This window comes from Lycium barbarum, chromosome 8 (genome assembly GCF_019175385.1).
Source record: "Lycium barbarum isolate Lr01 chromosome 8, ASM1917538v2, whole genome shotgun sequence".
Classification (NCBI taxonomy): domain Eukaryota; kingdom Viridiplantae; phylum Streptophyta; class Magnoliopsida; order Solanales; family Solanaceae; genus Lycium; species Lycium barbarum.
Genome location: NC_083344.1, coordinates 101,747,719 through 101,770,379, shown reverse-complemented (window position 1 = coordinate 101,770,379; position 22,661 = coordinate 101,747,719). Strand labels below are relative to the sequence as shown.

Genomic DNA, 22,661 nt, shown 5'->3' with positions numbered 1-22,661 from the left:
ACAAAAATAGCTCAGTATTCAAAAGGGTAGTCAAGAATGATTCATGCTGTTGTCTTAGGTCACAAGGTGGAGTGTTAGACATGACTTGATTTAAACAAGTAAACAGGAGTAAGGAATCCCATGTATGAATCTCAAAAACTCACAATTGAGTAGCAGGAATAAATACAAATAAGCAGGTGCTATACTTAGATTTTTGAAGCAGTTTAGTCTTTATTTCCAGTCCATTCACCCTTAGCCCCTATGTGATCTATGCTATATAAGAAACCTCAGAAATTATGGTCCTATATTAATATAAGCTACAAAGAGCAATTTTCATGGAAAACTACAAATAAATAGAGTACAAGGAAGTATCAGAAATTCAGATACAAGATCAACCTATAAACTATCCCCCAATCCCTCTTATTTCAATTTTGAGACAATAGCCAAGTTCTTTACAACTTCCTTATCCTTTATTATTTTCCAGTTCCCAGAAATGAAGCCAACAATTGCACACAAAATCCAGGACACTTAGACTCTTCTAGGATAAAAAAGGACTGCAAATCTCACAATTTTCATGTTTTTTAACCAACTCTCAACCTAGACAGTCTCAATTTCATCAAACAGGTTTAGGAAAGATCATTTTATCTTCATATGCTTAGCAAAGTTCAGAAATGACAAGATAAGGCAAATAGGCCAACAAACATGTGACTAGTCTAATCTTTAAGCAAAGCAGATAATGTCAAATGGCTTCCAGAAGTTCATCTTTAGATCACTCTTAAGTTAACTAATGGCAAAATCATTTTTAGTTTCATTCACGACACAACAAAGTGTCACATAATCAAGTGGCAGGTCTAAAGTTGTTTCTTCTAAACTAATATTAACTCAAGCAAATCTAGGTCATATTACAGGTTTGTTGCTATTTTCCAAGCTTCTAAGTTCTTGTTTTGGCCCATTCCTAAGTGGCAAAGGTCACAAAAAATCACTTAGGATCATCTTACTACATATCCAGGCTCATAGAGCATTAACAGGATCCCTAAATGAAGATTTATACTAAGACTTGTTCAAAATTTACACACAGAAATCCAAAACAAGGAGTAGGAGTCACACAGGGGTCTTCTCAACTTACAAAGAGTGATTAAGACAAAATCAAACAGGTTCACAATAATCAGGGAGAGTATAAGTCTATCTTAGGTGTAGATATGAGTCAATTAAAGTCACAGCAAGTCACAGATAATGGGAGGTTCACAGGAAAAGAGTTACAAGTCCAAATAAGCTTTAAACTTTGACTATAAAAGGTCATAATACTATTCGAAGCACAAACCACCACACTTAGTTTGAACAAAGCAAGAAAGAGTAGGAATCACATACATGTATGTCTATGGAATTCCCAAACAAGTAACAAAACATGTATAAGCAAACAAGTATTCTATTTGTTTTTTTTAAAGCAAATTTTATTCTCAGTTTTAACATGATACTAAGTTCAACAAAGTTCAAATCTTAATCAGACTCATAGCATAGTTTCAAAAAAAGGAACTTTAGCTAATGATTAAGTATTAAGAAGCCAAACACACTGAAAGAAAGAAAAAGAACTTCAGCTGCTACTAAGTCTATTTTTTTACTTTCTATGTTTAATTTTAGTCTTTTTATACTCCTATTTATCTTAATAACAAGAACACATGAAATCTACACTCAAATTTCAAACAGAGACATGAACAGTTTTCATAATAAACTAGGTGAGGGACTAGTAAAGAAGAGAAGACAAGTCATTACAAGCTAAGACTTATACTCAATAGTTTAGGAAAATTTCAAAACTCTAACTACAAGACAGTTTCAGGTACTTAAACTATTTTTTAAAAAGTTGTTAAACTATCTAAAATGATTCATGATCAGCAAAATAACACAGGGTCAGTTTCCATTTTTCAAACACTTAGTAAGATTTAAAGATGGCAACATGTATACATGTGAGACTAAACAGTCACAGAAAGACACAAAAGCCTTTTCTTATCACTTTATCTATCACTTAGTTATAAATAGGAGAATTAAAGGGGTTTGAAAAGCTTTCTTTTTTTTTTTTCTTTTTTTTTTTTTTTTTGCAAATATTTCAGAGGAGGTATAAGGAAATAGAATTCATTAAAGGAACCATTTGGAGCTCAGTTTTAGCTATTGACAAGCAGGTATAAGGAAACATAAAATCATTTTTTATAAGCTCCAAATCAATTCAAAAACTTGTAATTAATGTCAATACCTACACTTTACTTTAAAATCATTATATTAGAGATCAATTACTCAAGCTGCATTCCCAGCAATAAACATAGGACTAACAAGACACAACAATTATAAAGAGTAATATTTATACACACAAAAATGGAAAAAACAATCTCCCAGGACCTTAATATTTCAATGAAACAATAATTAAGAATCAAAACTAATGATTTGCCTTATTTTAAAACTGTTTCTGGCCTTAATACTTATTAGTTAACATCTAAGAACCCTTTGATCTTAATCATATTAACATTATAACACAATAACTTAATAAACTTGGCTAAAATAGTAACTGGGCAGCATTCAAACATACATAAGAAACATTAATGTATATACACGAACTAGATTCCATAAAACAGCAACTAAAACAACTTTCAAGCAACCATAAACAAGTTAATGTATACGTATAAGCTAAAATAGGAATGAAACAAACTAGAATAGGGTGTTACCTTTTTTGTAGGGCAACCTAAAGATCAAATGAGGGATTAGGTCACCACCTCAGACACCAACACTCAAAAATCCTCTGAACAGCCTCTTTGTTCTTGATAGTATTATATTTTTGAAATAATAATAGTATATTAATGATAGTATTGTATATTATATAGTATATAATAGCAGAATTTAGAAAAATCTGTGTGATTATCCAAACCCTTCTACTTTTAGAAAAAATTTCAGACCCCCAAAAATGTGACAAACCTTTTCAATTTATAGAGTGAAAGTTTCAACCCCAGAATCAAATTTTTCCCCCCAATTGCTACAAACTCAACCAATTAATTCAAATAAATCAAGTGAAGACAATAGAAAAACCTAAATTCGTACTCATACAGCACTAAAATCTCCTTAATTCGCGCAAAATAGTACAAAAGGACATTAGCACAGATCACAAATAGTACAAACAGCGGAAAAAATCAAAAATCATACCAAACCAATGAAACAAATTGGAACGTTGGTCACAAAGGAAAATACACGTCCTCAAAACCAGTACAAAGGACAAATTTCATAGCCATGCGTCGGGCAAATCACCACAACACCACCTCTCACGTGTGGTGTGGTGGCACTAGGTGGCTAAGAGCTCTACTTCGCCCAGGGCATCCCACACCATGAGAGATGGTGGGGAAATCCCCAACCAAAGCTAAAAAATGGTGGAGGAACGGTGGTAGAACAGTGGTGCACGGTGGAAACCTAGCGCCGCCGCTGCATCCTCTCAAAGAGAGAGAAAGAACAATATTGACGTCAAGGTGAAAATGACGCGTGAAAATAAATGTGGGAGGGGTTCCCCCCCCCCCCCCCCCCCCCCCCCCGCTCTCTTTTTCTATAAAACATATACCCCTTTTTATAAAAAAAATATTATACCCATTTCAAAAGTAAAATTATATACTCCCTTTTTTTATAATAATAAAAAAAGATCACGTATTGGTTTAAAAATCCCCCGTGAAATAACTTTCGATAAGAATAAGTTATATAATACGCAATTTTAAAATGCGAGCTTTAAAACGAGCCCAATATTGGCATGGTTTCGACTAGTGTTTCAAATATGTAAATAATGCGCTTAGATGAAACGTAATTCGTACGTCGCCTTTTAATTAACAATTTTCCCGAATTAGACGGAGAGGGATACATATTTTTTTTCAAATCATATTTGTGAAAGTAAATAACTCGTAACTTTCTTGTAATTGTCAATTTTTGTGAAATAATAATAAAAATACCAATTTTTGCAATTTTCTCGGGATTTTTTGAAATTTTAAAAATTGAAAGCAAGTATCCTTACTCCGTCTTTGACTCGGGAAATTTGAAACTTAAAATACGCGGCTTATGAGGTAAAAATTAGGTATCAAGAACTGTCCCTTCGGAGTTCGAGGATGGCAAGGCCATTCTTGAGCTACGAATTTTGACAAACCTATTTTTTACCGAATAAACAGAAAATTACAACTCTCTTTGAGAAATTTTTTGAAAGTATGGTCGGACCCCGGTTTCCGGGCTTCCTACATATCTCAGGTTACCTGAGAATTCAGGCCGTTTGTAGTTCTGACTCCATGAGGACTATAAAGTAAAGGATTTTCGTTAAACTATCTCGGGATGCCCCAGAATAATTATAGGAATATGGTCGTTCCTCGAAACTTGAGTAGCCTACATTTTCCTGTCTTTGGGAATCAGGCCAATTGTAGTTTGACTCGATAGCCTGAGAAGGAATATCCCTTCATGTGGGAATCCCTCCGACTATTTCCAGTTAAAAATCCGTACCGGAGGTGGTTTTTGAAAAGGATTTATTGGTGTTGATGTTTGAGGTGATTTTTCCAATCCCTGGTGTAGAAAGCTTGACTCTCGTACACGGTTTCTAACCGGTTGCCCAAGAAAAAGTTCCACGTATGCTCCGCACGTTTTTAATCCAGCTTTTGCTTTCATCTTCAATAGCTTCTAGCCCGTCTCCGAATGTTGAGTCCTGCGTGTTAGTTTTTTGAAAATTTGATTTTAACGTAGTGATACCTGAGTGGCATTTTTCCATTTTGTTGACATTGACTTGTCAACCTCCGATATTGTGTCTGTCTTTTTGCAAATGCTTGTCCGTTTTTCTTTCTTCTTCTTCTGTAAGTGTGTGCTTTCGTGTGTTTTTTGAAAAAATAAATTTTTGACTACTTCGGATAATGATCACAAAACTCTTACCGACTCTTTTCTCGTCATGTTCAGATGTTTTCATTGTTCAATGATAACTTCTGTTGGGATCTGGGTCGGGCTATATCGCATTTTTTGCGAAACCTTCCCACCCCAGTCCGGTTGTCGTTTTCGTAAGCAGGATGCTACTAATGAAAACGATGTCTTCAAGTGCGGGGTCATTTTTATTTCTTATGACATCCGCCACCCTTGAAAATTGGACTCACATCATTTTCACACACTGCGGTGACTGTCGCAAACCTGTTGTCGACTGCATCGTTATCCTCATACGAAGTCTGCGGTATACCAGTTTGAGACTACATCACCTATAGTAAAAAATACCCAAGTGTAGACTGCACATCAGAGTACAGTATCATATTCCTTTCATGATGACTACCAACCTCTGTGTCCAGAATTACAACATTTAGTCAGAATATTCAAGTTAACTACTGCATACTCAAGTGCGGAGCCTTTTCTCATGACTACCACTATCCCAGAACCAGAATTACGTTAACTTGAAATAAACTGCAGTAGCGACTGCAAATCTTGATGGAGGAATCACATTCGACGATTGTGGACATCAACCCCGAAATTATGCTGCCTATTTTTGGCTATATATATGGATGACGACTCATCCCGTTTGACACGTAGTCATTTAATCCATATCGTCATCTTGATAAATGAAGCTTACGTCGGTGGCAAGACTAACACATTCCTTTTTTGACTCCGGCGAAGAATACATGCCCGTCGATAGGGTTCACATCTTCCGAAAGGACTAGACTCTATTGTGAATATGACATTTCAATGCCAATATCAACGCGTCGTCTTCAAATCACAGAATGTCAGGATGAATATTGTGACCATCCTTCGGGTTAAGAAATTAATCCATATTCACTGACATCCTATGTCGACGATCTTAAATTTGATGTCAGAATTACGTCACCTGATCCAGGTGAGGATTGTGCTTACCAAATTTAAGACGTCTAATCAGCCATTGTATCAAGGCAAGCCATGCGACGTCTAGGCCGGGGTCTCAGTACTTTGATACAATACTGTTTAGTGGAGACCAGACTTCGGTAAACTGTGATTATATCTTTCCGTAGTCTTAAAATTTTCTTTTGTAAAAATCTTTGTGTTCTGCAAAACGAACAAACTTGTCAGTGTAAACAACTTTGCTTGAGGAGGATTTCGTTACCCTTTCGTATACTCTTCTTTGCCGCTATTCCTTGAAGTTTGTTCTTCCCTTTGCTCGTTGTCGTTATCCTATTTCAAACATTTTAGCAAGAAAGTTAGTGTAAAAACGTCTATGCTTGTTTGTTCCTGCATCCACAGAAAAATTCGTCAGTTTCCTATATGGTCGACCGCTCTCCCTGCACATGGACTTCTTCTGTCCACACTTCGGCAGGAAAGAATGCTCATTTTTTTCTTAGAATCTTTTATTTTTAGCAAAAATTTCGAGCGATGATTTTGGAAAACATATATGTATTTTGGTATTTTTTGAAAATGATATATTTCATATACAGCCTTTCAATGTCATGACATTAGTTATCCAAACAAGGTTTTCCATCTCTTCTCCTTCTTCTTGGTCTTGACTTGTAAAATTTTCGAATCCTTTTCGATAATTTTGCCCTAGTTTGTATACATCTTTGTACCAACTCGAATTTCGGTATGCCGAAGGAATTTTTGAGACCCTCTAAAAAATCTGCCCCATTGTAAGTGTGTATTTGTCGATTCTGAATCTTACTATGCCTGAGGAATTTTTGAGATTCTTCTCAAAAAATTTGCCCCAGTGTAGAAGTTTGAATTAGTTCGTTCCTTTGAACTGATATATTTAAAGAATTTTTGAGGTCCTCTAAAAATTATGCCCCAGTTTCCTTGTGGGGTTGCCTTTGTCTCCCTCTTGCTAGATCGGTTCTGTGGTTTTCTAAGATTTATTGGGAATTTTGTTTGGGATGACCGAGTTCGGGAGAGCGCCTACGTATCCCGTTTCGGGAATCAGGTCGAAGCGTAGTTCAGGTTAAAATATATTGGAATTTTTCTGGTGAGACCGAACTCAAAAGAATGCCTACGTATCCCCAATGGGAATCAAGGCATAACGTAGTTCAAGATACATAATTTTGGAATTTTGGGTTAAAGAGACTGAGCTTGAAAAAGCGCCTACGTATCCCCTTATAAGTATAGGGAATCAGGTCCTCGCGTAGTTCGTACATAATTTGGATTTGGTCTTTCTAAGGAGAAAAAAAATGCAAAATTGCAAGCAAAGGAAATGCAATTAATACCAATATAAACTATAAAAACTTTGAATCCTCGTAGTCGTCTTCTTTTACACACGTAGTATCTCTTGATGGCATCTGAATTTATTTCTCTTGGCCACTCCTGACCATCCATTTCAGCAAGTACCACTGCTCCTCCTGATAGTACCTTTCGCACCATATAGGGCACTTGCCAGTTTGGTGCAAACTTTCCTTTATATTCTTCTTGCTTTGGGAATATTCGTTTGAGCACCAATTGCCCAATTTGAAAACCCCTGGTTCTCACATGCTTGTTGAAAGCTCGCGCCATTCTTTGTTGGTATAATTGACCATGGCAAACAACAATCATTCACTTTTCATCTATCAAAGCTAGTTGCTCAAACCTCTTGCAGATCCATTCTGCATCGTCCAACTCAGCTTCTTGTATTATTCGAAGTGAAGGGATTTCTACTTCGGCTAGTATTACCGCTTCAGTGCCATACACTAATAGGTACGGAGTGGCTGTTCAAGTTAGCCCCATTGTCTGTTATGATTAATTCTGGGATACCAAATCGGCATATGATGTTATTGCGCACAAAATCTATGACTACTTTCTTTGTTATTGATGCATAAGATGCCGCTTCCACCCACTTGGTGAAGTAGTCTATGGCAACCAAAATGAAACGGTGTTTGTTTGACGCAGCTGGCTCAATTGGTCCTATGACATCCATGCCCCAAGTGGCAAATAACCAAGTCGACGTCATAGCATTCAGTTCTGTCGGAGGGATCTTTATCAAGTCTCCATGAATTTACACTTGTGGCATTTCTGGACGAATTTGCTACAATCATTCTCCATGGTCATCCAGTAATAACCTATTCTTAAGATTTTCTTTGCTAGCACGAACCCATCCATGTGAGGCCCGCAGGTTCCAGCATGCACTTCTTCAATCAATCTTGTGGCTTCGATAGAGTCAACGCATCTAAACAATCTCAAATCCGGGGTTCTTTTGTACAGAACATTCCTGTTAAGAAACAAACCATTTGCCAACTTCCTGATATTCTTCTTCTGATTGATGGTGATTCCTTCACGATATTCTCCTTTCTCCAAGAACATTTTAATGTCAACGTACCAAGATTTTCCATTAGTCTCTACTTCTACAAAAGCACAGTGAGCCGGTTGATCTCTAATTTCAACTCTGACAGGATCAATGTATCTACTGTCAGGATGCTGAATCATGGATGCTAGTGTTGCCAATGCATCAGCAAACTCATTATGGGTTCTTGGTATATGTTTGAACTTGACTTCTTGGAATGGGTCTGCCAATCTTTGCACAAGTCCGATATACAATATGAGCTTCTCATTTTTGGTGGCCCACTCTCCTCGAACTTGATGAATCAACAAATCCGAGTCGCCAATTACCTGAAGAGTCACGACCCATCCCGCTATGACTGGCACCCAACTAAATCCTAGTGGGCGAACCAACACACAAGACATCTATCCATTCAAATCCGATTTTATATTAACCAAACTAATCAGTTATTACTCATTCAAACATCAAATGAACAGAATAAGTCATGACATGAAATACTGAAATAAGTGCGGAAGTTCTAACTATTACCAAATCCCCAAAATCCGAAAGTCATCGTACAGGACTCTAATCTAAAACATTTCTAAGGAATGAAATCGGACTATAATTATCCATAATGTCCAGAATACAAAAAGACATCATAAGAAGAAGATCTTCGGGCAGCCTGGCATGGGAAGAAGCTCACCCCAAATCTGTCAGCAAACGTCCTCCACGCTAGATGTGAGGGCGGGTAGCAGTCTCCGTATCACAATCTGCACTCAAAAGAATGCAGCAAGGTAGTATCAGTACAAACACTACGTACCGGTAGATATTATAGGCCGACTAAGATTAGTATCATGGATAATTCATAAAATCAATAGAACAAACAAGCCAGTCAACAGACATGAATATCAATACACCACAGCAAGTCAACCAAGGATAATCACAAACAAATCAACAAGATGTCAAGAATCACAATCACGTAAGCCACAACGGAAATAATTTTACCACAATAACCACACTCATTGTACACACATGCTAACTGATGTCATTGCTCAGTAGTCATGACCTACAGGGGACCCATGGTGTCCATGTACCACTCGTTCCAGAATACTTCTCAGACCCGAGCACAAACCTCCGCTCCGGAATGAACTTCGAACGCGGGACATATCATCGTACCTCTCGTTTCCGAAACTAACCTCGGACCACGAGCCCCTAATCTAGGTCACATATGTGCCTTCCCATACCTCTTACAGAACAATGTTTCTTACCTTCTCAATATCAATACTCAAATCATCATTCCATGTCACAATACTGTCGAGAAAATCATATTAGCTTCTCATCACAATACATTTATGCAGAATCAACACACAAGAATAGTGGCATGAAGCCTACGCAATCACTCAATCATAATCACATAGGAGTTTAGCCACACAATATCATGCATGACAACTAGACATGCTTTATCCTAAAGAATTCACAAACATACAATCAACTAACAAAAGTCTAACTCAAGTAGACCGTACCCTACCTCAATGTAGAGCTGGGACAACGCAAGTCACTCCGCTACAGCCTTTCCTTTCCTTAAAGCCTCAGAACGCTCAAAGTCTAGAAATAGAAGACTCAATGAGTCACAATTACTCAAATCACAAGTACCAATGCAAGAATACCCTTCCCTTTACCCCATTCCAAGGGTTGGATGATTTCCTAGGTGTTAAACAACTTATCAAGGGCCTCAGTAATCATTAATCATCAAATTATAACAACATTCTATCAATATTTCCATTACAAGCAGTTTTTATGGTCAAGATACCATTTTTATAGAGCCCTAGGTCTCCATTCACTTAGTTTATGACTCTAAGTGTTCAATTCATGATTAAGAGAAATTAACCCAAGCCTTTAGTTGATAACTAAGGGGTAATAACCATAACCAATCACGTTTAGAAGCTTTATTAATATTCTAGGGTTTCTATTTCAATTTCACCATTAAAGACCCATGAAGGGGATAACAATCATAAAGGTGAATGGAATGATAGAATAGAATAGATGGAGAATGGAATAGATGAAACTTACCTTTCAAGAGTTTCTTTCCCTAGCTTGGAATTTCACTCTAGGTGCTTGTTGGGAAGTGTGTTGGTGTTTTGTGAATAGAGAATATAAGACTAAGTATAAAAATCTCGGGCCACTGTTTTCTGTCGACTGCTACAACGGTCATCACGCCACTGCAGCGGTCCCGCTATAGCAGTCAAGTGACTGCTATAGCGGACCAAAGGGAATCCGCTTGACCGCTACGGTGGCCTGTGCACCGCTATAGCGGTGCCGCCATAGCGGTCCACCGCCAGCCACAGCAGCCACCAAGGACATGGATGGATGCTGGCAGCAGTCAAGCCGCCGCGGTACTACCGCCGCCGTAGTACTTCCACCGCTGCAGCGGTCCATTTTGGGCAGTGAGCTTGACTTTTTGATCAGTGTTTCCCCCTACGCCCAACATTTCATCCGAGGCCTCAAAAACACAAAACAAGCACGTACAAATACATAAAGACGCCCTACGAATCCACCCATGGCCTCAGAATTCCCAACGTAGTTTTAATTTTCTACATCACCCCCCGACGGACTAAAGGAAATTAAGTAACAACCACAAAAAAGTCAAGTTACAGGTCATAAGCTTACACGATTGAGTTTCTACTGGTTCGTACTACCCTTGAAAAGGTAACATTTGGTGGGGTTCTTACATTTTCTATATCGACCGGAAGGGTCGTTACACCAGATACCAATTAAAACACTATTCGTCCCCGAACGGACAAAGATGAGAAATCTTGGGAGGAGTTACCTATCTCGGCGAAAAGCTGAGGGTACTTGCTACGCATATCAGATTCTGTTTCTCAAGTAGCTTCCTCCACCGGACGATTCTTCCACTAGACTTTCACGGAGGCAATTTTCTTGGACCTCAACTTGCGAACATCCCTGTCTAAGATAACAACAGGCTCTTCCTCATATGACAAATTCTCATCTAGCAAAATCGAATCCCAACGGATTATGTAGGAACCATCGCTGTGGTACCTCTTCAACATCGACACATGGAACACCGGATGAACGCCTGATAGACCCGGAGGTAAAACCAACTTGTAAGCCACTTTTCCTACACATTTGAGGATCTCAAACGGCCCAATATACCTCGGGCTAAGCTTTCCCTTCTTTCCAAACCTCATCACACCCTTCATGGGTGAGACCTTCAACAACATTTGTTCTCTTTCCTCAAACTCAAGATCTCGGACCTTGCGGTTCGCATACTCTTTGTGCCTACTCTGCGCTGCTAGAAGCTTCGCTTGAATCAGCTTTACCTTCTCTAGGGACTCTCCCAGAAGGTTGGTACTCCACAGCCTCACCTCGAACGCATCAAACCATCCAATAGGAGACCTACACCTCCTTCCATACAACGCCTCAAATGGGGCCATATCAATATTTAAGTGATAGCTATTATTGTAGGCAAACTCGGCCAAAGGCAAGAATTGATCCCAATACCCACCAAAATTTATCACGCACGCACGAAGCATATTCTCAAGAACCTGAATAGTCCGCTCAGACTACCCATCAGTCTAAGGGTGGAAGGTTGTGCTAAGATCTAACTTCGTACCCAACTTCTCGTACAAACACTCCCAAAACCTGGATGTGAATGTGGCGCCCCTATCAGACACAATGGAGATAGGAACCCCGTGAAGTCTAAGCACCTCACGAATGTAGACTTTAGCTAATTTCTCCGCATCATAAGTTATCTTCACTGTAATAAAATTGGGCAGACTTAGTCAACCTATCAACAATAACCCAGATAGAGTCAAACTTCCCTAGCGTCTTCGGAAGACCCACTACGAAATCCATGGCTATCATTTCCCACTTCCACTTAGGAATAGGCATCTTCTGTAGTGTATCCCCAGGTTTCTGATGTTCAAACTTCACCTGTTGGTAGTTCAGACACTGAGCAACGAACTCTACTATATTACGCTTCATCCCACTCCACCAATAATGTTGTCTCAAATCACGATACATCTTAGTGGCACCAGGATGTATAGAATATCTTGAACTGTGAGCCTCTGTCAGAATGGTCTTGATCAAGTCGCCCACATGTGGCACACATACTCGCCCTTTAATTCGCAGCACGCCTCCTTATTAATCACGACTTCCTTAGCCTCACCACGTAACACCTTATGACGTATTTTGCACAACTTAGCATCCTCAAACTGCTTAGCCTTAATCTGCTCTAAAAATGACGATCGAGCCTTAACACAAGCCAACACCTTGCCTGTGTTAGAAATTTTCAGCCTCATAAAACTATTAGCCAAAGTCTGAACTTCTCTAACTAACGGACGCTCCGAAAAAATCAAACGAGCCAAACTTCCCATACTAGTTGACTTCCTGCTCAATGCGTCAGCCACTACATTTGCCTTACCAGGATGATATAGAATAGTGATGTCATAGTCTTTCAGCAGTTCCATCTATCTCTGCTGCCTAGAGTTCAGATCCCTCTGAGTGAACACATGCTGCAAACTGCGATGATCTGTGTACACTTCACAATGGACACCATACAAGTAGTGCCTCCATCAACGCAAACACCACTGCTGCCAACTCTAGATCATGAGTACGATAGTTCTTCTCATGCACCTTCAATTGCCGAGAAGCATAAGCAATCACCATGTTTTCCTGCATCAAAACAGCACCCAAACCAGAACGTGAAGCATCACAATAAATAACAAAATCCTTGCCCTCCACGGGCAATGCTAGAATCGGTGTTGTAGTCAACAATGTTTTGAGCTTTTGAAAGATCTCCTCACACTCATCGGACCACTGAAACGGTACCTCTTTCTGAGTCAAGCGGTTCAAATGAGAAGCAATAGAGGCAAACCCTCTCACAAACCGACGATAGTAGCTAGCCAGACCCACGAAACTACGGATCTCGGTCACTGATGTAGGCCTAGCCCATTCCCTGACTACCCGAATTTTCTAAGACCCACCATAATACCCTTTTTCGAAACAACATGCCACAAGAAAGACACAGAAGACAACCAGAATTCACACTTGGAGAATTTAGCATACATCTCCTTCTCTCGCAATACCCCAAGAGCAATTCTCAAATGTTTCTCATGCTCTTCCTTACTCCTAGAGTACACCAGGATATCATCAATGAACACTATTACGAATGAATCTAAATAGGGCTTAAACACACTGTTCATCAAATCCATGAACGTAGCTGGGGAATTTGTAAGCCCAAAAGACATAACCAAGAACTCATAATGCTCATACCTGGTCCGAAAAGCGGTTTTAGGAACATCCTCTGCTCGAATCTTCAACTAATGGTACCCTGACCTTAAATCGATTTTAGAGAACACATAAGCTCCCTGTAACTGATCAAAAAAGTCATCAATACGGGGAATGGGATACTTGTTTCGGACAGTTACCTTATTCAGTTAAAGATACTCAATATATATGCACATAGACCCATCCTTCTTCTCAACAAACAACACAGGAGCATCCGGTGGCATACCAGGTAAGTCCGCGGGGAACACATCTGAAAACTCGCATACCACTGGAACCGAATCAAAGGATGAAGTATAAGCACTGGTGTCATGGATATGTGCCAGATAAGCTAGACAACCCTTCTCTACTAGCTTCCTAGCACGAACAAAGGATATTACTTTCTTAAGGAGAGGACTAAGGTTACCCCTCCTATGCTAGTCTAGGTGCCCCGGGCATGGCTAGTGTAACAGTCTTAGAATGACAATCTAGTATAGCACAATGCAGGGACAACCAACTCATACCCAATATAACATCGAAATCTACCATGTCTAAGATCATCAAATCTGCCCAAGTACTATACCTCATAAAAGAAATCGCACACGAAGGATAGACACTATCCACCACCACAGAGTCCCCAACAGGAGTAGATACATAAATAGGGGCATAAAAGGTATCACACATCATATCCAGACCCACAACAAAATAGGTAGATACATAAGAAAAAATAGAGCCCGAATAAAAAAAAACAGAAGCCATCCGGTCATAAACTGAGATAGCACCTGTGATAACTGCATCAGAGGCCTCAGCCTCAGGTCTACCTGGGAAAGCGTACAAATGACTGTGCCCTCCCATCGCCTGTGAACCACCGCGATTAACGTTACCAGTATAAGCCCCGCCCCTGCCGGGCTGCTATTCGCCTCTACCTACCTGAGGACCACCTCGGCTAGGCTGGGCACCACCCGTACCCGCGGTGTGGGCGCTCCACCCTGCCGGTGCGAGATCCTTACCCTCTCGATCTGGTGCAAACGGAGCTCGGGGAGCCTGATACTAAGTCCCCTGCCCACTCTGTCTAAGTTTGGGATAATACCTCTTGAGATGCCCTATCTCACCATACTCGAAGCAAGCACGATCCAACGTAGGCCACTGAATAAAAGCTGATGAAGCAGCGTAGCCTCCATGATGACCGGAAGCCTGATAGTTTGCCCCTGATGGGCCCCCATCTGACACTTGCATCGCGAACTGAACCGGACGCCCTGAATATACCTCTTAACTCTAACCCATCGAGAAGGATTTGCTGAACATCCCACCCCTACGGGCCTTCTTCTCTACCTGCTTCGCATGACTCTCCTACCTAATACCCTCAACAGTATGGACATGCTCTACTATCTCCTGGAATGAAGCCCAGTGGCTACAAGCTGAAGAGCCGATAACTGAAGCCCAGTGTTCAACCCCTTCACGAACCGCCGTATCCTTTCCCCCTCAATGGGCAGCAACTGAAGGGCATATCGAGATAGGGAGTGGAAACGGAACTCATACACAGTAACCGATGAGTTCACCTGATCAATAGTAATGAACTCATCCTTTTTTTGGTCCCTCAGGTTACGCGGAACATACTTATCCAAGAACACAGAGTAAAACCGAACCCAAGTCAACGGAGGAGACCCAGCTGGCTTATACTCCATATATGCCCTTGGTCATGGGTCAGGAAATAGTAGGGCCTGCACAGTTGGATAATTATCCCTTGGTCAATCCATTGGATAAGCTTCATTTCCAATGCTCCACACTCGTTGGTTGTATGTCCTGACTGACTTCGGTGGTAGAGGCACTTTCTGTAAATCATAGAAGGAGCACACGGCGGCAATAGATTTGGGCTTTGCGTGTATACTCCAAAACTCCCCAAAGTCTCTAGGAGTTATTGTTTGGATATTTCTACTGGTGAACCCCAATTGTGTGATCTCATACCCTTGAGAACAATTGTGCATGAAACCGGAGGTTCCTCGAGCTGAGTTTCGCGCGGGTCTCCATAGACTTTGAGATTGGGGATGAGTAGTTCGTCATCTCCAAAAGGTATGCGGTCAATCCCTTCTCGTTGATTGAGTGGGACATAACTCCCAAGTGGTGCTTCAGGTGTCTTTCCCCATTTTACCCGATTGACAGGGTGTTTCTTAGTTAGCTCCTCAACATAAGCCATGAGAGTTTCAGCTTCTTTCATTTTCTCATTGGCCACCTTAGTAATTTAGACAGCTTCTTTCATTCTAGCAGTAGCCAGGGCCATACTATCGTCCCACTGTCAGTTTTTCTCACTTGTCGCTTCTATGTTCTCATCATCACTGACTAGGTTGACGTAAGGTGAAGTTGCACTCATGCTGTCTGGAGTCTCCATTTCCTTTTAGCAAATCAACCTTTTAAAAGTGGAGCTAAATTCGGTTTTAGGGGTTATTTTCTTGGTTTTTCTTTTGGGTAGTGTCCGGAATGTGGACCAATCAAGAGTTTCAACAATATATATGATCTTCACACAAAGTAGTTATATCAAATAAGCATTTAGACAATATATAATTAGCTTTCCTATGCCTCGTTGCTCCGAGGCTACTGGCGTATGAAGCAGAATTGTGCCATATGTAAAACAAATGTATTGTTCACAAAAAAATAAAAATCCTAGTTCTTTTCATTAATAATATATTTCCAAGTGGGATTACAAGGCTTTTTTAAGTAAATAAAATGCAATAATCAGAAAAAGTCCACTCCACGGACAGAAATCTGCTCTCTATCATCTCGTGCCTTCTTGGCCCTTCGAAGGGCGGTCTAAATGGCTACATGGGCTGACATGAATGTTGTTCCGATCCACTAACCCTTCTGATCGTCAGTCAATGACGTCCCTGTATCTATGGCTTCCTTAACAAAAGTGTAAAGCCATTATAAGCTCTTCAATGAGGCATCCGCCTCGTCTGTCAAACTCTTAATTATCTCTTGGTCATATTCTGTTTTTGCTTGGTGATCTGCTTCTCTTCCTTCCACCCGTCGTTTCATTCGTCTAACCTGAATTGCATTCACGGCTTCCCTATCTACAGGAAATTTGTACAGATACGGTCCTGGAGTAGCAGTACCAGCTAGCTCAGCCCTAAGCCACTCGTAGTAGTTTTCATCATGACTTGGATTGTTTGGATCCTCATCCAACTTATCTTCCCTTATCACATTCTTCCAATCTTTCTGGGCGTCTTTTATACCTTCGATATGACCTTCATAATCTCGTACAAACTCTCCTATATTTCCCACATTTGGAATAACCTCTCTCATACCAAACTGTCTAAGTACTCTCAATGGTGCGTAGGGTCTGATCCCTCTAATGCCCATAAGCGGCAAATATGGACGCCTACGGCTCTTAACACAAATAGTTTTGGAATGACAATCAGGTACTCTCCACCTGATATGTTCTTCTGTAAGTCTGGAAAAGATGTGAGCCCATCCTCTTTTATCTTAAACCCCACAAGGCACAGCGGTGACTCCCAAATCACCCTCTCTTAGGGCCGGATCTCGGCGAAAGGATAAACCGCTCTTATCGAGATGTTTGAGTACCCACCATTGGACTAAGAGGTTGCAACCCTATAAGTAGTAATAATGGTTGTGACACTTTTCCAAAGCTCGGTATATGTCTGATAGGATAATAGGGATGATGTCAAAATATTTGGTAAGCTCATTCGTTGTACCTACACAAGAACAGCGTGGGCAACAAAGACAACTCGGGTGTCAATAGCTAGGGAGGCATTTAGTAGAAATACCATGGTTCCCAATAAGCAGGTTATAAAGGCTAGCGTTTGGTTAGCTTCCCAGGATTGGAGTGAAGAAAACTCAAGAATGTGGTTTTCGTACCCCTGTTTGGATTAATACCCCCCATATAACTCCCTAAAGGCTATAGTGGGCCCCTATGCCTAATCGTCTTTGTTGACAGAAAACATATCTTTGGTTTCTTTTGGGGTAGGTTTGTGAGGGATGAGGATATTTTGAGCTAACTTCTTTTTAGACCTGTTAGCGCTTCCTACGCTTTCCAAGAAATCTCTAATCTCTTCTAAAGTGGAAGTCATCTCTATTTCCTCAAATCTGAACACCATTCTGTCATTATCCCACTAACTAGTAATAATCTCTAACAGACCTGGATCCTCAGTCACACTCATCAACGAAGGTAGATGCCCTATGCAACCATTTACCTCTTTCTTCTGATCATTAGTCAAACCTTCCCACCATATCACTAAACCTGGTGGTGGACCCACAATCATATCAAACTGCACATTAGGAGACATCTGCAAGACAGAACTTTGTTAGTTCCCTGCCCCGAGGAATAGTAATTTATTTCACACTAGGCCCAATAATGCTTCCAAAGAGCAAATAGTGGGATGCAGTGTATTCAGGTTTTTTACACCATCTGAATACAGTAAGGTATCTCTCATGTCTGATTCAGGTAGGTCTGAGATACCCAAACCAGTCTATGGTCAGCATGCGCTATATCAGTAAGGATTTGGCTTCGCTCTACACTAATTATTCTAAAGTGATTTTTAAGCCAATAACACAGGTTACCCAAGCGGACAAGCTGGGGTGGGCTCTCTAAAGAATATAGCAAAAAGGTTTTTTAGTAAAGGTATGACCGTCATCCCGCATCGTCACCCTTGGAAAAATATAAAATAAATGTCAGGAGTGGCGGAGTATGCATGCATGAATGACATTTATATTTTTGCGAAAATTTAAACAAATAAACAATTTATATCACTTAAACAATTTATATATACAAACACACAAATTATTGGAACCCTTATAGTTAGAACCTTAAATTGTTCCCCAGCAGAGTCGTCATCTGTAGCGGGTCGATATTTTTTCCGATTCGTATTTGCACTTGCCTCATTAAAAAGAAAAATGTACTGGAAAAAAGGAAAAATATACCTCTACGTGATGGTGCTCTAAATGGATATTGTTTAGAGTCGCCACCTAATTTTAAGGAAATTAAGAAAAACCAGTTTGAAAATGGTTCATTCAAAACGGTTAAATTTTAAAAGAATACTAATCTTACCAAAGTTCGGGTAAGGGTTCTGGTGATCCCCTCGGGAAGGTATTAGATACCCCGGTATTAAAGATCCCTAAAATACGATTGACCTACAGGTTCTAATAGTATGCCTTTGTAGATATAAATTGTTTATTGTGAAAAACAAATATTTCTGTCTACATTTCCACAACAAAAGTTAGTCATTCATGCAAAATATACTATATTTGAAGAAACGAAAGTGCTAGAATTTTGCCCAAAATTGGGCGTTGGGTTTTGGATAGTATATTTTGAAGAAACGAAAGTGCTAGAATTTTACCCAAAATTGGGCGTTGGGTTTTGGACTAGAACACCTAGGTTAACTCCCGAAGGCCTTTAACCTAAGTAGAACATCACGTAAGCCCACCCTTTTAAATTTTAAGTTTTTAAAGAATTTCTATTTAAGTGTAGAAAATACTTTAAGGCATACTATTAGTGTCCATAGGTCAACTATATTTATTTTTTATTAGTTTTAATCCAATTTTAGTCCAAGTTTTGACTGTCCAAATCAGTCCACAAGTCTTAAATCAGTCCATATAGTCCATAAGTCCACAAAACAGTTCACAAGTTTTTAAAATACTCATTTTAGTCCTCATATTTTTAATAATCGATCAGTTTTTGTCCAAGCTAGCGAAATAGTATTAATTTTAGGAGAGTTGTATGAGTCATATCCTTTCATTCGAGTCAATTTGCAATATTTTGAAAAGTCAAGTTTTGGCAACTCTTAAACTATAGAATAACTTTTAAAGGTTCCAATAAATAAAATAGATGCTCAAATTTGAAATATAAAATTCATAAATAAAGAGATAAGGAATTGGGCCGACCAAGCCCAATAAGAATGTGTTATGCATTTAGGGTAATCCTCGGGTCCAAACGTACGCTCCATGCTTTGCTCCAAGTTGGTAAATTCGATCTAGATACGTTAGTGGGCCCCAACTGGGTTTGGGTAGACAAGAATACAAATGGGTATACATAGTATTAGTACTCATTCATAAATCAAACTAAGTACAAAATTAAGACTACAATAATTATTACAAAGCCAAAATGAATTTAACTTATTGGGCCTGTCCAATTAATAATAATCGACGGGATCCAACAACCCAAATGACCCATATATAAATTAGGCCCAAAATAGTAGTAATGATAGATCAAACATAGAAACGAAGATGACAGGCCCAAATAACAAACCCAAGCTAAAAAATTCTAAGTGTCAAGGGGTAATATACATGATATACCACTGGTATACTATTCCATTTTCTCAAATTCTTCTAAGTGTCAAATCTGTGATATACATGATATACTATTAGTATACTACTCAATTTTCTTCTCAAATTATCTAAGTGTCAAAGTTGTGGTATACATGATATACCACTGGTATACTTTCTAAGATGAAGAGCAAAACCCTTTGAAGGGCATACCCTCCATATACACTTGCTATATACTATATACTCATTTGACATCAGCTCTAAAACAACACACACAAATCACATAAAAGCTTCAAGTTTTTCCCAGAAATCCCCAGCATCTCAAAGTTAAGTATTCAATTGTCAATCCAAGCTAAACAAGCAAGCAAAAGTTCTATAATGTGCAACTTCAAAACTAATTATCAATATACTTAAGACAGGAAAGTCACAGGAAAGTTCAACTAATGCAAAAGCTAAGGTATCAAGCAGCTTAGGCAGTAGAGAGGTTGGTAATGCAGGGTCTATCAAGTGTCAATTTTCAGAAACAGCCATGGCATAACCAAAGGGGACATAACACTCTTTAGGTGATAAAAGAGGCAACATCAACAATAGGGGGATAAAGGAGTAAGGTAGCACAAGATTAAGAAGTAAAGGAGAAAGGAGGGGAAAAGGAACAGGGTAAAGGCTATGACTCTCACACTTAGGGTTCTAGTTCTTAAATTTTAGAGGAAATCATTAATTAAAAGAGACATAGTACTAAATTATCCTATCAAGAGTTCATATCAGTTAATGGAGAGCTTTAAAAAAATGCTAGGAGATCATCTTTAAACTACCCATTACAGGTAAAGGGAGGTACAGAAACAGGTTTCAAGGTCGAAAGTCATTTTTGCATATTAGTCAAGGATAATGCACAAAAATAGCTCAGTGTTCAAAAGGGTAGCCATGAAAGGTTCATGCTGTTGTCTTGGGTCACAAGGTGGTGTGTTAGACATGACTTGATTTAAACAAGTAAACAGGAGTAAGGAATCCTATATATGAACCTCAAAAACTCACAATTGAGTAGCAGGAATAAGTACAAATAAGCAGGTGCTATACTTAGATTTTTGAAGCAGTTTAGTCTTTATTTCCAGTCCATTCAACCTTAGCCCCTATGTGATCTATTCTATACAAGAAACCTCAGAAACTATGGTCCTATATTAATATAAGCTACAAAGAGTAATTTTCATGGAAAACTACAAATAAATTAGAGTACAAGGAAGTATCAGAAATTCATATACAAGATCAACCTATAAATTGTCCCCCAATCCCTCTTATTTCAATTTTGAGACAATAGCCAAGTTCTTTATAACTTCCTTATCCTTTATTCTTTTCCAGTTCCCAGAAATAAAGCCAAGAAATGCACACAAAATCCAGGACACTTAGACTCTTCTAGGATCAAATGGCCTACAAATCTCACAGTTTTCATGTTTTAACCAAAAAGGTCATAATACTATTACAAGCACAAAACACGACACTTAGTTTGAACAAAGCAAGAAAGAGTAGGAATCACATACATGTATGTCTATGGAATTCCCAAACAAGTAACAAAGCAAGTATTTTTTTAAAGCAACTTTTAGTCTCAGTTTTATCATGATACTAAGTTCAACAAAGTTCAAATCTTAATCAGACTCATAGCACAGTTTCAAAAAAAGGAAATTTAGCTAATGATTAAGTCTTAAAGAAGTCAAACACACAGAAAGAAAGAAAAAGAACTTAAGCTGCTACTAAGTCTATTGTTTTACTTTCTATATTCAATTTTAGTCTTTTTATACTCCTATTTATCTTAATAACAAGAACACATGAAATCTACACTCAAATTTCAAGCAGAGACATGACCAATTTTCATAATAAACTAGGTGAGGGACTAGTAAAGAAGATAAGACAAGCCATTACAAGCTAAGACTTATACACAATAGTTTAGGAAAAAACAACTCCTTTCTCTTTTTTTTTAAGACAGTTTTCAATTAATCAACACACATAGATTTAGGAATAAACTTCAAAATTTCAAAACTCTAACTACAAGACAGTTTCAGGTACTTAAACTATTTCTCAAAAAGGTGTTAAACTATCTAAAATGATTCATGATCAGCCAAATAACACAGGGTCAGTTTCCGTTTTTCAAACACTTAGTAAGATTTAAAGATGGCAACATGTATACATGTGAGACTAAACAGTCACAGAAAGACACAAAAGCCTTTTCTTATCACTTTATCTATCACTTAGTTATAAATAGGAGAATTAAAAGGGTTCGAAAAGCATTTTTTTTTTTTGGCAAATATTTCAGAGGAGGTATAAGGAAACAGAATTCATTAAAGGCACCATTTAGAACTCAGTTTTAGCTATTAACAAGTAGGTATAAGGAAACAGAAAATCATTTTTTATAAGCTCCAAATCAGTTCAAAAACTTGTAATCAACCATAAACTAACATCAATACCTACACTTTACTTTAAAATCATTATATTCGAGATCAATTACTCAAGCTGCATTCCCAGCAATCAACATAGGACTAACAAGAAACAGCAATTATAAAGAGTAATAATTATACACTCAAAAATGGAAAAAACAATCTCCTAGGACCTTAATATTCCAATGAAACGGTAATTAAGAATCAAAACTAATGATTTGCCTCATTTTAAACCTCTTTCTAGCCTTAATACTTATTAGTTAACATCTAAGAACCCTTTGATCTTAATCATATTAACATTATAACACAATAACTTAGTAAACTGGGCTAAAATAGTAATTGAGCAGCAGTCAAACATACATAAGCAACATTAATGTATATACATGAACTAGATTCCATAAAACAACAACTAAAACAAATTTCAAGCAACCATAAATAAGTTAATGTATACGTATAAACTAAAATAGGAATGAAACAAACTAGAATAGGGT

General features: G+C 38.7%; 1 long non-coding RNA gene across 1 annotated transcript; it reads right to left on the bottom strand.

The window, feature by feature from the left end:
• Window positions 1-8,634: 8,634 nt before the first annotated feature.
• LOC132606461 (uncharacterized) lies at window positions 8,635-19,358 on the bottom strand. The gene is made up of 2 exons (XR_009569881.1): window positions 9,720-19,358; window positions 8,635-8,961 (listed from the first exon to the last, which is right to left on the bottom strand). It is a non-coding gene; the product is annotated as an uncharacterized LOC132606461 (long non-coding RNA).
• Window positions 19,359-22,661: the final 3,303 nt, after the last annotated feature.